The sequence below is a fragment of the Myotis davidii genome, unplaced genomic scaffold (assembly GCF_000327345.1).
Source record: "Myotis davidii unplaced genomic scaffold, ASM32734v1 scaffold1316, whole genome shotgun sequence".
NCBI classification, from domain to species: domain Eukaryota; kingdom Metazoa; phylum Chordata; class Mammalia; order Chiroptera; family Vespertilionidae; genus Myotis; species Myotis davidii.
Window position 1 is genome coordinate 113,564 of NW_006287901.1, and position 15,223 is coordinate 128,786.

General features: G+C 43.0%; 1 protein-coding gene across 2 annotated transcripts in view; it reads left to right on the top strand.

Moving 5' to 3' along the window:
- Positions 1-15,223, top strand: part of CREB3L2 (cAMP responsive element binding protein 3-like 2) — a 108,364-nt gene that overhangs the window by 47,739 nt on the left and 45,402 nt on the right. The window contains exon 1 of one of the 2 annotated variants that reach the window (XM_015561239.1): positions 7,035-7,131. The exons of the other annotated variant lie outside the window; for it this stretch is intronic. The gene's annotated coding sequence lies outside the window, so the exon portion shown is untranslated. Of the gene's footprint in view, positions 1-7,034; positions 7,132-15,223 lie in introns of those variants that run through there. 2 annotated transcript variants of the gene reach the window in all.

Consider the following 15,223-nt stretch of genomic DNA (forward strand, 5'->3'; position numbering starts at 1 on the left):
GTGTTTTTAAACCAGGAAAATACATTACTTACGTTGGAGAAATACAAAAACTTCTTCTATATTTTCACTAACCAAGAGACACTATTATCTATTTCGTATATTCCTTCCAACCCTCCTTCATGTATATGGTTTTAGACAGCTAGCAGGTAGTCCTTTAAATGCATAACAGGTATTTTCCCACACTTCCTAAAATTTATATTTTGTACTTACAAATTTTAATGACTAAACACAGTCAGTTCTCTGTTTGGAGATAGCTATGTCCTCTAAAGTTCCGTAAACATTAAATTCGTGAAGACTGAATTGTTGCCCCTAGGGGAAGTAGGTTCCTGTGGGCCTCTGGTCACAACATTTGCATCAACCAATCAATACACAACCTTGTTTTATGTGTGTTTCTGTTTAAAGACCTTATTTAACATATTTTGTTGATTCATTGACATTGAACTCATGCTAATATCCCTATAGCTCATGCCTGAACCAAACTTACCTAACACACAGATTTTCTCCATGGGGGCACAGCAGTTTTCTTGCGCTTAAGAGCACTAGCCAGCCCTTTAGCACAATGCTTGGGGGTCATTTTAAACAGCAAAATCACCAACACCAAGTGCAAAAATGTGAAAAATGTGGCAGTAAATGGACCATGAAAAGGACACTTGTTTGCAGTAGGAGGTCTGGAAGAAGAAGGCAGAGGGTTGCCTCGTTCAAGCTCAGCTGAGAGCCTGCACTTCAGGAACCTCGGAGTTTTGTTGCTCTGCGGATTGGTGAGCGACTGGGAAAGCACTGCGAGTATTGACATCTAAGTTACAAACATAACAAGTGGGCGAATCTCCGGTGTCTGTGGAGCCTCCACAGTTCATCTTCACGCCCCACCCCAAACAAACAACCCTGAAAAAAACACAGCCTTTTTGCGGTGACATCTGAGGTGTGGAAGTAGCCCAGATGCCGGGGAGGTGAGAAACAGTCCTCTGGGCCTCAGTCATCTCAGTTGGGGATAAGGGTAACGATCCCACCTTAGGTTTATAAGGGCTTTAGCATTTGCAAAGTTCTTTGATATGGTCTGTGTCATCTGATCTTTATAATGACCCAGTGAAGGAGATGGGCTTGTTACCTTCATTTTACCAGAAAAAGACACAAATATGAATTGAGGGTAAGCTTACCTGACCATACCTATCTTTCTGAAATGACTCTCAGGTATTTTGTCCCCAGCAGGGGCCCAGAGAATGAGTCTTGGTTTTCTCTTTGATAAATGAGAACAGAGGTTCATTGGAAAACACAGAACCTCTCATATGCCCACATACATGACAACAGTCACCCACATTTTAACCATGAAGGTTCAAGAGGCCTATGGCTCTCACAGTCAGAGGGACTCATTTTGATTTCTGGCTCTGTCTCTCCCTCAGCTCTGCAACTTTGGCCAAGTTATAGAACTTCTCTGAGCTTGCAATTTTTCATTGGTAAAATGGGGAAAATAATATGACAATACATATATTAGTTGTGAAGATTTCATGAAACAATATCCTTAGCCACTTCCCTCATCCTACCTCTGATGATAAGAACTATGTTGATAAGGAGCTTATCAATAGATTCTTAGAGAAAATCAATAAGTAATCTTGTTAGTGACCTTTGTTTCCTAGCAACTGTGCCTGGAGATGACACCCCTCCCCCAATACCATCATTATCGAATAAATGGTGTGCATCAGTGAGTGTCTAAGGAATGTCACTGTTTATTTTCAGTTTTCCATTAGCACATTATTTTCCCCTAGTGCAGTGTTTCTCAACCTTCCTAATGACGCGACCCTTTAATACAGTTCCTCATGTTGTGGTGACCCCCAATTTTATTGTTACAAATTGAACATAATTAAGCATAGTGATTACTCACAAAACAATATGTAATTATATATGTGTTTTCTGATGGTCTTAGGCGACCCCTGTGAAAGGGTCGTTCGACCCCCAAAGGGGTTGCTACCCACAGGTTGAGAACCGCTGCCCTAGTGGAAAAAAACATAAATGTTTCAAAATAAACATTAATGCAGTCTCCTTTAGATATCCCTCCCTCCTCCCCCAATCTTGGTTGGCATATTGACAAACTTTATGTACACACTAGAGGCCAGGTGCACGACATTTGTGCACTAGAGGGTGGGTGGTGGGGTTCCCTCAGCCCAGTCTGCACCCTCTCGCAGTCTGGGACCCCTCTGGGGATGTCCACCTGCCGACCTAGGCCTGTTCCCCAGACCTAAGCCGGCAGTTGGACATCCTCTGAGAGGTCCTTAGCGCTGCAGCGGAGGTGAGAGAGGCTCCCACCACCGCCACTGTGCTTGCTAGCCGTGAGCCTGGCTTCTGGCTGAGCAGCGCTCCCGCTGTGGGAGTGCACTGACCACCAGGGGGCAGCTCCTGCATTGAGCATCTGCCCCCTGGTGGTCAGTGCACATCATAGCAATCAGTCGTTCCAACATGTGGTTGATTTGCATATTGGCCTTTTATTATATAGGATTAACTATTGAATAAAGTGATGGAAGAGACTTGCTATAGAGACCCAGGTCAAATAGGTGGTGTGGAAGAGGCTAGTATGACACTGGTACCCATTTTACTGATGGGAAAAGTGAAATATAAGGAAATGACTTATACAATAAGATCCCCAAAGTAGATATAGTCTTCCCAAGCAGCCAACCTTTGAATTACTAGGGCTGGAGGAAGTATAAAAAGGTTCCTGTTCTCCTGATAATTTTGCAATTAAATGAGAATATATGGGTCCTTTATCAAATGATTTGAGATTCAGTTTACACCTACACAGTAAAGTTTCCAGCATGGTTTTTTTGTTGTTGTTGTTTTTTTTTAACATCTGTGTGACATTAGCAGATGAAACCCAACTGCTAGAGTGCTCTTAAAGGGTCACTGTAAACCTCACAGTGGCAGGGATGATGGGGTCAGTAATCTGAATGTTAAACTTCAGGTCCAACTGTTTCTTTCTGAACTTTCTTTCTGACTCTTTCCTTCTGAACTTTGATAGCTGGTATCTGCCTGAGGGAAAACAACATCTGTTTTTGTTGGGTTGGCCTTTGAGATTACTCTGAGACTAGTGACCTCTGGACCCTGATGTGAGTGATAGGTTCAGTTCTCAACTAGAAAAAGGGATGTCTTTATGTATAACTTGCTTGGGACTTTTCCCATTCTCATGTGAATGTCCCATTATATTCCTATTGGCTCATACACCACCATCCTTAACAAAACTGACATGGACAATTCCCAGGGATTGTCGATGGCCTTCATTGTCATCACTAGAACTCAGTTGAGTGGCCACTCACCCATCATGTTGTGCAGATCACAGAATAAAGGCAACAACATCCATCTAGAATATCTTCTACGAGCTTGTGGTTTAAGACAGATGATGGATGGGGAGTCAACTTATTTTCACCAGGCTATTTTTCAGTAAAACACTAATACTCATGCTTGTGGATTTGATAGGAAAATTCAAACTGAAGAATTCTTGTGTTGAGCCCAGCACACATTTGAGTAGTCAGGGTTAATATTTACCTCTACTGATTCATGTTGGCCAAGGCAAATCAATATTTGATTTCCTCCTGTCACTTGCCGTGGGTATCTGATAGTGAGAAGTCAATAGGGAGGTGGCACTTAGACACTGAAATTCTATGATATTTGTTTTCCCCCAGCTTTATAGAGGATACTTATAGGAAATAGAAAAGGTGCAGGTCAGGTTTGGACCCCACCATGGTGCTACTTTGGCTAGTAGCTAGATGAAGCTTAGACACTAGCTGAGAAAAAGAGGTTGACCATGAATTGAGTTTTGGAATAATATACCAATGACATATAACAGTAATATTATGTAATATATTATAGTAAACATTATATTTATATAATATACTACCAATAGTAATAAAATAATGTGGTACAGCCTCAATAAGGACTAGTAAGCATGTTTTAGGCAGTCCCAGGAGGCCTTGAGCTTCTTACAGCCTCTCTGTGTCTCTGGAATTCAGCATGGTTTTCTGACACATAGTGAATTCTTAGTATCTTACGTGAGTCAAAGCCCAGGAGATGAGAGAACACGAGTAAGACACAGGAGCACAGAGGCCTAAAGACAGTGAATGAAGCAAAAAGTGTTGTCTTGTAAGGCCCCCGTTATGAGGCCTGGGAGAGGCAATTTTGAGGTTGGATAGGGGAGCACCTTGTTCATCCACTCAGCTAGAAACCAGCGCAGGAGGACCTGGAGGGAGGCTCCAGAGCCAGAAAGGTGCCAACTCAAATGCAAGTGGTGCCAGAGGGAGACTGGCACAGTGTGAGCCTCCTGCAGAGACAGGGCCGGGAAGGAAGCGGATGTGGAGAGCAGTGCTCCAGGAGCGGCACCAGCCAAGCCAGGCTGTGACTAGCCTTTCGTTAAGTCAGAAATGTGTCCTATGGAAATGCATCTGCCTTCATTCCCAAAAGTGCTCCTCCTTCTTCCCCTTAGTTTTCTTGTAAAAGTTTCTTTTAAAAAAAATCAACTTGTTCTTGGCCAGACTATCAGGAAAAAGATTTATGCAAACATGGATCTGTGCTCTGGGAGGCCAGGTATGAAGTCACAGCTGCCATCTTAGCTCCACTTCCCAGGAGTGAATAGAAGAAGGTGAGGCCAACCATCGGGTTTAAGAAACAGGTGGAGTGCCTCAGATAAATCGGGGGTGGGGGTGGGGGGTAAGGGCTCAGGGCCACACTCCCATGTTTGAGACTGATTATAAGGCTCACAGAGTCTCCAGACCTACATTTATCCTCAGGATTAATTTTTCCTCCACATGAGCATCCTCAGTGTGGACAGATTCATGGCCAGTGCGTGGGTGTATTATTTTCCTGTTGCTGCATAAATTACCACAACTGAGTGGTGTCAAACAAGAACCTCTCTGACATCTAGTGGCGTTAGACCCACTCAGGATACTCTCCCTTTTGATGAATTCAAAGTCAGTGGAATTGGGATCTTCAGGCATTTCCTCACAGTGTCCCTGGGTCAGGAATCTGGCCACAGCTCACCTGGCTCCTCTGCTCAGGGTCTCCGTCACCACCCTGCGGTCAGGTGTCAGCTCCTCCACTGAGCATGGGGTGCTCTCTCAGGCTCACAGAGCTGGCAGAATTCGGTTTCTGTAGAACGCTTGGGGGCCGGCTTCTTCCAGGCAGGGGGAGAACCTCCAGATCTTCTACGAAAGGGCTCACCCGATTAGATCAGACCCAGTCAGGATAAGCTCCCTTTCGATGAACTCAAAGTCAGTGGAATTGGGACTTTAATTATTTCTGTAAGATTGCCTTCATCATAACATAACCTGGCACTCATCAGAATGCAGCCATGGTCCTAGGTCGTACAGGTCACACTCAAGGGGATCTTAGGGTATGTCCCCATCATGCCGACAACCAAAACTGCTACCATATGTTTGTTTCTAAAAGCAAAAGAAGCTAACTTTCAATACGAAGACTCGGCTGGGTCATAAGGAATCTTGATTTCCACCTAGAATCTTGGGGTCATCTTAGATTTCAGCTCACTACAGTGGGTGAGAGAAAGTGAGTGGCCGGTGCTAGTCTATTCTCTACGTTTAACAGACTGTAATTTGGGAAGGGAGCAGGGGAGTTGGAGTGCAGGATCAAAGATACTATTTTACGTATTTGTGGCTGGTGGCCCCAAGTCATGACAGACCAGCAACCACACCTGACTACAATCTCAGGATAAAAGCATAATTGTAGTGGTCAAGGACAGAAATTCTGATTTATAACGAAAAAGCGTTATTGACCGTGCAGTTGTTGGAGACCAGTCAGGGCCCACCCTTGTGGGGAGAGGGTGAAGACAGGGGAGATTGTTTCCAGCATTCTCAGTTCTATTGCGTCCGGAGTTCCTGACTGAAACTGTAAAGACAAACCCTGCATGTCTACTGGCAGTTACCTGGCTTATTGGAGAAAGGCCCCAGGTGACCTGGGTCCTAACTGCTGTCAATGTGGAGGACAAATGAGAGGGGTGATTTCTGTCCATTTAACATTGAAAGCTTCAGGGGGAAATGGGGTGTAATTGTCCTGGGAAACCAGTCTTTAAGCCTGCACCTGCCCATGGATTATCATTGCGTATCTATGGGTTGTTTTGTGTTTTTTTGTTTTTTTTTTTTTAACTATCAGGAGTGAAAAATACAATATCCATCTTCTGGCAGAAAATATCCCTATTCAGCAATCCTCATGTTCTTTATTCCCTGGGGACAATGTAAACCAGATCTCACTTAATTTGATTAAATGGAGTCTGTTTTGTTTTTGTTTTTGTTTTTTAAACAAGTGCTTCCCCCCCCATTATAAACCTGTAGGTTTTTATTGTAGAAAATATTGCTAAGAAGAATAAAAAAAACACATCTGTTACACTTTGCAGAAGTACTATACTATACACTTTTTTGCCAGATATTCCTCTATAAATTTCTACATAATAGCATTTGTAGACAGTTCTTTACTTAATAATTGAAAATATAGGGAATTCAGTTTTTGTAATATATTTTCACTTTGATATAGATTGTGAAAATTTTATTGTGATATCTATTGTGAACATTGATTAACAAATAGGTTTCTACAGTAACATTATATTTTTTAAAAATTTTTATTGATTAAGGTATTACAAATGTGTCTTTATCCCCCCATTGTCCCCTCATACAATAACATTTTAAATAGCTACTTGCTTAGGAATACTGTAATGTATTGAGATTATCTCATATGGGCTATTTTAAGTTTCAAATAGATAAACGACAGCTATGAAGTCAGGGTTATCCACCTTCAATTGGTAAACTTTTCTCAGTAGTCATGATCCTGTTGTTTTCACCCACTGCTCACTTCATTTATCTTCATCTGTCCGGTGCTGTAATGTCATTGGTGCAGTGTTTGCTGCTTGCACAGGCAAAACTTGTGCTTTCTGTTTACTTTTCCCCTGGTCTGTTCCCAAGGCTACGTGTAGAGTTTTTAAATACCACTTTTGTGAGCTAGAAGCCCTAACAAACAAACCACTTTGTTGAGACGGGAGTATTAGCACTGGCACAATTTACTAATTTTACTGCGCGTTACAGACTTCACGAGTCAGCGAGGTGGTCCAGCTGCCCCTTCGTTTTCCACACAGACTCTGTGTACCGCTTTGTGAGTTGCTGTTTTTCTTTCCCTTTCCCTTCTAAATGGGCTGCTGGTGGCAAAAATGTGTTTAAACAAAGGTGAGGAAAGGATCACTTTATTACAAGCCCAGAACGTTAAAAGTTAGAGGTTTAACCTATTAGAAACCCAAGCTTTGCAAATGTTGAAAGTATTAGGATTAATGGGGAAAGGGGCACCCAGATATTGGTGGGTTTGGGGCAGTGGAGCGGATATAATTCAGTGACTCAGGTGGTCACCAAGAGAATTTTTTGACCATGCGGTGTTTCTCATGAATAATGAAAACAGACCCATGGAAAGAACCTGAGTTAACATATAGATTCCTCACGATCCAGCCGAGTCTACATATTGAAAGTTAGCTTCATTTGCTTTTAGAAACATATGGTAGCATTTTTGTTTGTCAGCAGAATAGGGAGGGGAAACTACAAGCATTTAGTACATAGGACCCTGTAATGGGCAGGACAATCCCAATCAATGAAGAAGCTTTTTGTCTACAATGATAATCTTTTTACCTCAACCAACATGGCCTGCTTGAGACCTTTTAACGGTTTTAGAACTGTTGGTTTCTCCTAAAGAATGAAGCAGAAAGCATGAAACTGGCCAGGAATTTTTCTGGGCTTTCATAGAGTTGTCTAGTCCCGTCCCTCTCCTCCATTTCTCGTGGAGATTCTGTGTAGCTAAAGCTAGAAGGATTTAGGTCCGTGTAAGGGGGTGCAGATCATGGGAAAACACAAAACACTTTTTAAGTCTGATATTTCTCTCCATCTATACTTGGCCTGCAAAATTGAGTCTTCTCCCTCTCTCCCCATAAAATCATGTCAGGTTGTTTGTCTCATAGACCAGCTGTTCAAAGGCAGGAACCAGCCAGTACTATCCAGCTGTTAGCTCAGCCATCCTTAGGGGAATTAGCTCTTTGCCAGAAGAGCCTCAGAAAAGGCTAGAGAGGGAGTTTCAGGGAACATTGACTCACGCTTAAGATTTGTTTTCAGGCTATTTTATTCCCGTAGGCTTCCGACATAATAACTGGTCTCAGAATGTCAGAGCTGTAGTGGCCTTGGGAGACCAACTGGTCCTACTCTTTTATTTTATACTAGAGGCCCAATGCACAAAATTCGTGCAAGGGGCTTGGCCCTCGAAGCCCCAGCTTCATCCAGAAGGTCGTCCGGAAGGTCATCCAGAAGGACATTTGGAAGGTCATTTGGCTGTCCAGCCTAATTAACATATTATGCTTTTATTATTATAGATTCTAAGGAGAGAAGCTTGGGTTCCATGACTTGCCCAAGGTCACAGAGCCAAGTGTGAAAGAGTTGGGTCCTAACCCAAACCTTTTCATTCCAAATAGAGCATTCTTTCTACTACAATAGCAGCTGCCCTGTTGACCTCTTATTTATTAATGAAGCTTTGCTGACTTCCTTACCAAAACATTCCCCATCCACACCGAGGCATTGCGTCATTATCACATTCAAACCATATGTAATTCCTGAGACCATTGGCTTCATGGGTAACTGAAAAGAATCTTTTATGATCAGAAGGCAAATGCTCCATATTTATGATTCAATAAGCAGTTATCCACACTGTCTAATCATGAAAAAAAAAAAGTAGAAGCATTGCTCTAAGTTGATTTTTTTGGGGAAAAAATGCTCAATTAAGCTGTTTGGTAACGAGTTTTAACAGGTGGTGTTTGCACCTGTTTCTCAGAGGGACTGAAGAATAGTTTCAGTTTGCTTTTTTTTGGTAACAGCTCTGAGATCACCAGGTTCTATTTATGGTCTTTTGCAGAAAGAGAAGATTATGGCCTCTTTTTTCACCTTTCTTAGACATTCTCCAACTCTTCCAAGTTCAAATGAAGAGGAAGGGCAGGGATGTAGCTAGATGACAGGGACTCTCTGGTGGCAAAAACACCGAGAGATACACCTTTTGGAGCACCTGGGCTCCACTTCCAGAGCAAGACTTGAGAACCTGAAAATGTTCACCAATTGGGAAAAATTTGCCCAGCTGCTGCTTAATCAGGGTCAGGAATCCTTGAGCATGTCCAGGACATTCTCTCACAACCAAACTGCTCAATTTTTCTTCCTTTCTGCTGGTGCTCTGTCATGAACTCTCAATTGCCTGTTAGGTGATGATCTCATTCTTCTCACCTTGGGTTTTCTGGGTTTTGTGGGGGGTTTTTTTGGTAAAGGGTGCCGCCAAAGTGGAAAATTGGTAATCCAGTTTGGCTGTGACCAGTTATCTTATAAAAAGTTTGAGTGAGAGGTTTTCATACAAATTATTATTGCTGTTCAAAACAAAAGGGCACCGAGAAACATATGGATATGATGGTGGTGCTGGTGATCTGTGGAGGACTTGCATGGGATAGGAGAGGTGTCTTGAGACTGGAGATATGGGCCTGGCTTTCAAAAGGGGAAAAGAGAGATTTATCAATTATGAATTGATGAACTGAACATTGAGCTCTTTGGTAAGCAAGTGGGCAAACTAGAATCTAGCATGAGGTCACTAAGAATAAAAGGTATTTAATGAGCCTCATTTTCCTGTGTAGTGTTAATAGGCTGATGGGTCAGAGAAATGCTGAATAATTTGTCCCAGTTTCAGCTAGGCATGTAGTAATAACAACAGTAAAACAGCTAAGATTTATTCCACTCTTAGTGAAAGGAGTTGTTTTAAGTGAAGAGAGATCAGACTGTCTATGTACTCATTTTATCTTCACCACAGTTTTGAAAGGCAGATTGTATTTTTCCTAATTTCAGACGGAGTGGAGAGTGTGAGTGATTTGCCCACAGTTACTGCTAACAGTTACAGAGCTGATCCAGAACATAAATCTTCTGACTCATGAATCCAGTGCATAAAACACTCCTTCGGGTGGTTCAGGTCCTCTGGTGTGTTGGAGCAGGCTGGTGTTCCGGAGGGGTGGGGCGTGCCCATGAGACCTGACAGAGCAAAAGTCTAGGTGGCTGTAAGCCAGAACCTGCGGGGCGTACGGCATCGGGTTTTGCAACCTGTGGAATCCCTGTTGCTCTTATCTAGGGGTGAAAGGGTGCCGCCTGGCAGTGAGTCACTCCCTGTTAATTTAAACAACAAGCAGACAGAGCCTGGCCCCTGTGAAGCACTCTCCCTTTTCCCTGGAAGATGCGGTTATCTCAGTAATAATGATGACACAGCTGGCTCTTAAATAAAGGAAGGGTTTTGAGGGAGTATGCCATTTTTTTGTTCCTGAAAACTTTATGGCTCCTATAACTTTATTTATTTAGTTGTTATACCTGACAGCTTGCGCATCGGGCCTTGACTCGGAGATAGGACTGGTGTACGTTGCAGAACACATGTCCTGTTCAGAGAGTTCCCTGGAGGAAGTCCTCCGTGTGGTGATCTTTATGTTTGGTCACCATCTTTTTCGTTACAGAATCTACAGTGTAAACAGGTTAACCCTCAGCTCTTTGATTTCATGGACTGCTCTGGACCTTGGTTTTCTCAAATTAGAATGACCGGGTAGGCCCAGATGATGGCCAACGTTTCTTCACGTTTCACCAGTCTGTGGTTGGGAGCCTGTTATTGTAATCAGAAGTATAATCAGAAGTTTTTTTTCTTCAGAATGGCAAAATACCCTGTTTCAGTTATTTTAGGGTACAAACAAAGACGACCTTAGCTCATGCCTTCCTTGAAAGATATGAGGGGATGCCCTGATTGTCTCCTGGGTGCTTCTCCCTTAATCTCATGGCTGATTTGTTTGCATGACACAAAACAAGGAATTTTTTACAATATCAAGTGTTAAGCTAAGAAGAACTGCTATAGACCATTCAGAATTAGATTGCAAAGTGTATTGTTACCTGTTTTAATGATGAAAAATTATGTAATTTAAAGGGAATTAGTATTGATGCATTTCCTGTGAACAAAATATCCTATGTGAAAATTCCTATTTCCGTAAATAAATTAGGGGTGACTCTTTTATGACAAATATAACCTACCAGTGGATTTATAGTAGGGGTTCCTTTAAATAAGCATCCCCCAATGCCATTATAATTTGATCAGCCTATTTCACATACTTCTTTTACAAAGAAAGGTGAATCTGGATACACCAAAGTATGTATGCTTTAAAATAGGGCTCTTTAAAAAATAATTTCTGCTACTGCTTGTGAAATTTCAGTGAACCAAGTATCACTTAAAAAACAAAACAGAAAACCCTCCAAACCTCTTGTGCAACAGAGTTCCCAGCTTCTGCCCCAAATGTCTTTATTTAGAGAAATATGTAATGCACCTATGTTTTGGTACTAGAAACAAATTAGGTCTCCTTGAAATTTTACTGTAATTGGGTTTGACTTTGAGCCATTTTTTTTCTTGTGGTTTTGACAAAGCCACCATTTCCCTCCTGGTGGGCATCTGGCCATTTTCTGTGTGTAAGTTTGCAGGGCACATGCACACAGGGCACATATAAGGTGGAAGAACCCCTCCAGTCTAAGCTGCCCTCTCCTTGAAGGGAGACCTCATTCCTTTCTCCTCCCTCTTTCCTCCTCTTCCTTCTCCTTCCCTCCTCCCTCCTCCCTTCTGCCTCCTGCCTAATACAGACAAGCTGTTTTTTGCTGGAGGGAAACCTTGGTTTCTAAAGTGAACTTGAGGCCTACCCTCTGGATTATTTCTCTGCATTTCTTTGTGGCTGTCGGGGTGGCCAGCTTGTCCCCACCACATCCCCTCCCCCCCATGACTCCAGTCTCTGGAGTGTTCTGTGCTCTGGGCAAGGCTCCTCGTTGCGATTTTTCACTAAAAACCCTTCTTCCCTTCTGCCTGAGAGCAAAGCATCAGCCAGAGGCCAGCAGCCAAGGCAGCCGTTTCCAGGCAGCGGGCCTAGAGAATGGGGTCTTTGTGGGGCGCAGACAGCGGAGCCTGGCAGGCCTAGGGTCCCCACTCTTGCAGGGGGTCCCTTGGCTCTGCTTTCTGAACCCCTCACCTCCTGCCCTCAGCCTGCTTCACTGCTGGGCAGAGTAGCAGGGGGCAAAGCTACAACCCCCAAGAAGCAGCCAGAGGGCGTTTCCCCTGCTTTTCCAAAGTTGGAAAGCTTTCCCATGTTCTATTGCTTGCAACATTTCAGAAAATTATAGGGTGTTAGAGCTGAATGGCTTGTTAGCAGTGACCTATCACTATTTGTGTGTTACTGCTGTTCCCTCTGCGGGGAGTATTTAACTGGGGACCCATGGAATCCTCCTCAGCTGACCACGGGCAGCTTCAGGGAGTGGGTGAGCCACCTGGAAGCCAGCCCGTGTTTGTGTGTAGCGCCTGTGGGTATATTTTGGGCGGGAAACTTTCTTTAGATACTCAAAAGGGTCCACACATTAAAAAAAAAAAAAGGTGAGAAACTACTGATCAAGTCTAAAGTATACACTATGAGAGAGAGAGAGAGAGAGAGAGAGAGTTTTACAGACAAGGAAACTGAGTCCAGAAGAGTGGGGGGACAGCCGGTGAAGTGCAGGACTTGGATTCACTCTCCCGTCCTTGCTCTGGTCCAGCACTTTTCAGTTCGCTCCAGCACAAAAGATGCCTGTGGGCCCGCCCTGGGAGGGCCAAATGGCTTTGGACATGCTCTCTGAGCACGTTGGTCCATAGGGGACCGGAACAGCCCTTTCAGGTAACTCATAGAGCACGGTGCCTTGCTCAGAGTAGCTGCTCACTATATGTGTTGAGTGAGCGGACCTCAGGAGCAGGAGGAGGAAGAGAGCTTAGTAACTTCATGCAACCAGTTGTTCGAGCTCAGGAATTATGAATCCTTCATTTTCCTCCTACTTTATTTCCCCTGCCTTACCCCCAAAGCCTGTGTTCTTGGGCCAACTGTTTGCAGCAGGCGGCGGCCCAGAACATAAACCACTCTTTCCTTGCAAGCTCCTCTGACAGCTAGTTAATGAGCTTCAAGCACAAGTGTAAATGCTTCAGAGCCATGGCAGTTTGTTATGAAGGAACTGATGTGAGGTTAGCAATGTCTCCTACTCATTTACCTGATTTGTAGATTTGGCTATACACTGTAAACAACTGATAGCACTTATTTATCACTGTTGGGAGGCCGAGGCTCTAATTCGGATTTGTTTTCTGTTTGGCTGGGATGTTGTAGAATGCTAATGGAAACGAGATAGTTTGTTGATGAGCACAAACCATCTATGATCTGTGCCAGGCTCAGAGTGGGTGGAGAAAATGTTGACATCTGGGTTATAGTTTATAAGGCCTGACGACAAAAGATTTTAGTTGGCTATAAAAGGAACATCAAGGAAAAATAAAAACATCAAATTAAGTAACTCTTCTTTGAAGGGCTGGAGTGGGTCAGGGAAGTAAAAGATCAATTAAACTGTGTCTGTTTAGGACAGTGGTTCTCAACCTTCCTAAAACTGCGACCCTTTAATACAGTTCCTCATGTTGTGGTGACCCCCAATTTCATTGTTACAAATTGAACATAATTAAAGCATAGTGATTAATCACAAAAACAATATGTAATTATATATGTGTTTTCTGATGGTCTTAGGCGACCCCTATGAAAGGGTCGTTTGACCCCCAAAGGGGTCATGACCCACAGGTTGAGAACCACTGGTCTAGGATGACTGAAAAGAAATAGATTTGTCTTGTCTTAGTTTCCTGATGGGTCAAGAGGAACATGAAAGGATGTTGTAGGAAGAACATTGTGCAGGTAGAAAATGCCAACATTTCATTGCTTTAATTGTGATAGCGTTTTGTGTTTTTAAAGATTTTTTTAAAATGATTGCTGTGTCAGTGAAGTGCTGAGTGCATTACAGTTTATTTAATTTAATCCTCACAGCGGGGAGCTGGTGCTGCTGTTATCCTCACTTTACAGGGGGGATTATCTGAGGTTTTGAGAACTGAAGGCGCTTGTGCAGGTCTGCACAGGGCTGTCTGGTTCCACAACTGTATTGTTACAATGTCCTAAGAAACTCCATTAGGGTTGGAATGAAAGTATCATGTATTTATTCTAAGGGAGACAAGACTTTGCAGGATATTTGGGGCCAGGTTGGAGGGTGTTATATGTTGGGTATTTTATAATTGAGAGACAAGACCTCGACACAGATTCCTTTTTTCTTTACTTTTTATTTTTTGTTAATCCTCACACAAGGATATTTTTCCATTGATTTATAGAAAGAGTAGAAGAGAGAGGGAAGGAGAGAGAGAAACATTGATGTTAGAGAAACACATCAATTTGTCGCCTCCTGCTCGCACCCGACCAGGTCTGGGCCAGGGAGGAGCCTGCAACCAAGGTATGTGCCCTTGACCGGAATCGAACCTGGGACCCTTCAGTGCATGTGCAGATGTTCTAACCATGCAGCAACACTGGCCATGGCTTTTTTTTTTTTTTAACTCTGGTGTCCACTGTGCGTCAACTTTAGAACTTGACTTAAATGAAGCAGCATGCTGTGGTAGACAGTGCATGGGCTTTGGAATCGGCTAGACTTGGGGTGGAATCTCAATTCGACCTTTTACAGTTGTGCAACCCCAACCCTGGGCAATGTGCCTGGCTACTCTGAGCCCCAGTTTCCCCATATATAAATGGGACATGTCTACCTTATAGGAAAGTACCTACCTCAGTGGTTCTCAACCTTCTGGCCCTTTAAATACAGTTCCTCATGTTGTGACCCAACCATAAAATTATTTGCGTTGCTACTTCATAACTGTAATGTTGCTACTGTTATGAATCGTAATGTAAATATCTGATATGCAGGATGGTCTTAGGCGACCCCTGTGAAAGGGCCATTCAACCGCCAAAGGGGTCGCAACGCACAGGTTGAGAACTGCTGATCTAGCTCATTTTCTGAAAGTCTAACATGTTCAAGCACTTAGTTCATCAGGTGAGTCCAGCACCCGATTCTATCAAGATCATCAAAGACTAGCATCATGGTTTATACTTGTTAGAACATCTCCATGCATTTGGATTGTGAAGCTCAAATACTTCTTTCTTAGAGAAACAATGTGAAAAAATTCAGTCAATCTGAAATAAGTGGACTGTTGTTCAAGGTCTGTCTTTTTAAAAAATATATATTTTTATTGATTTCAGAAAGGAGAGGGAGAGAGAGATAGAAATGTCAATGATGAGAGAGAATCATCGATC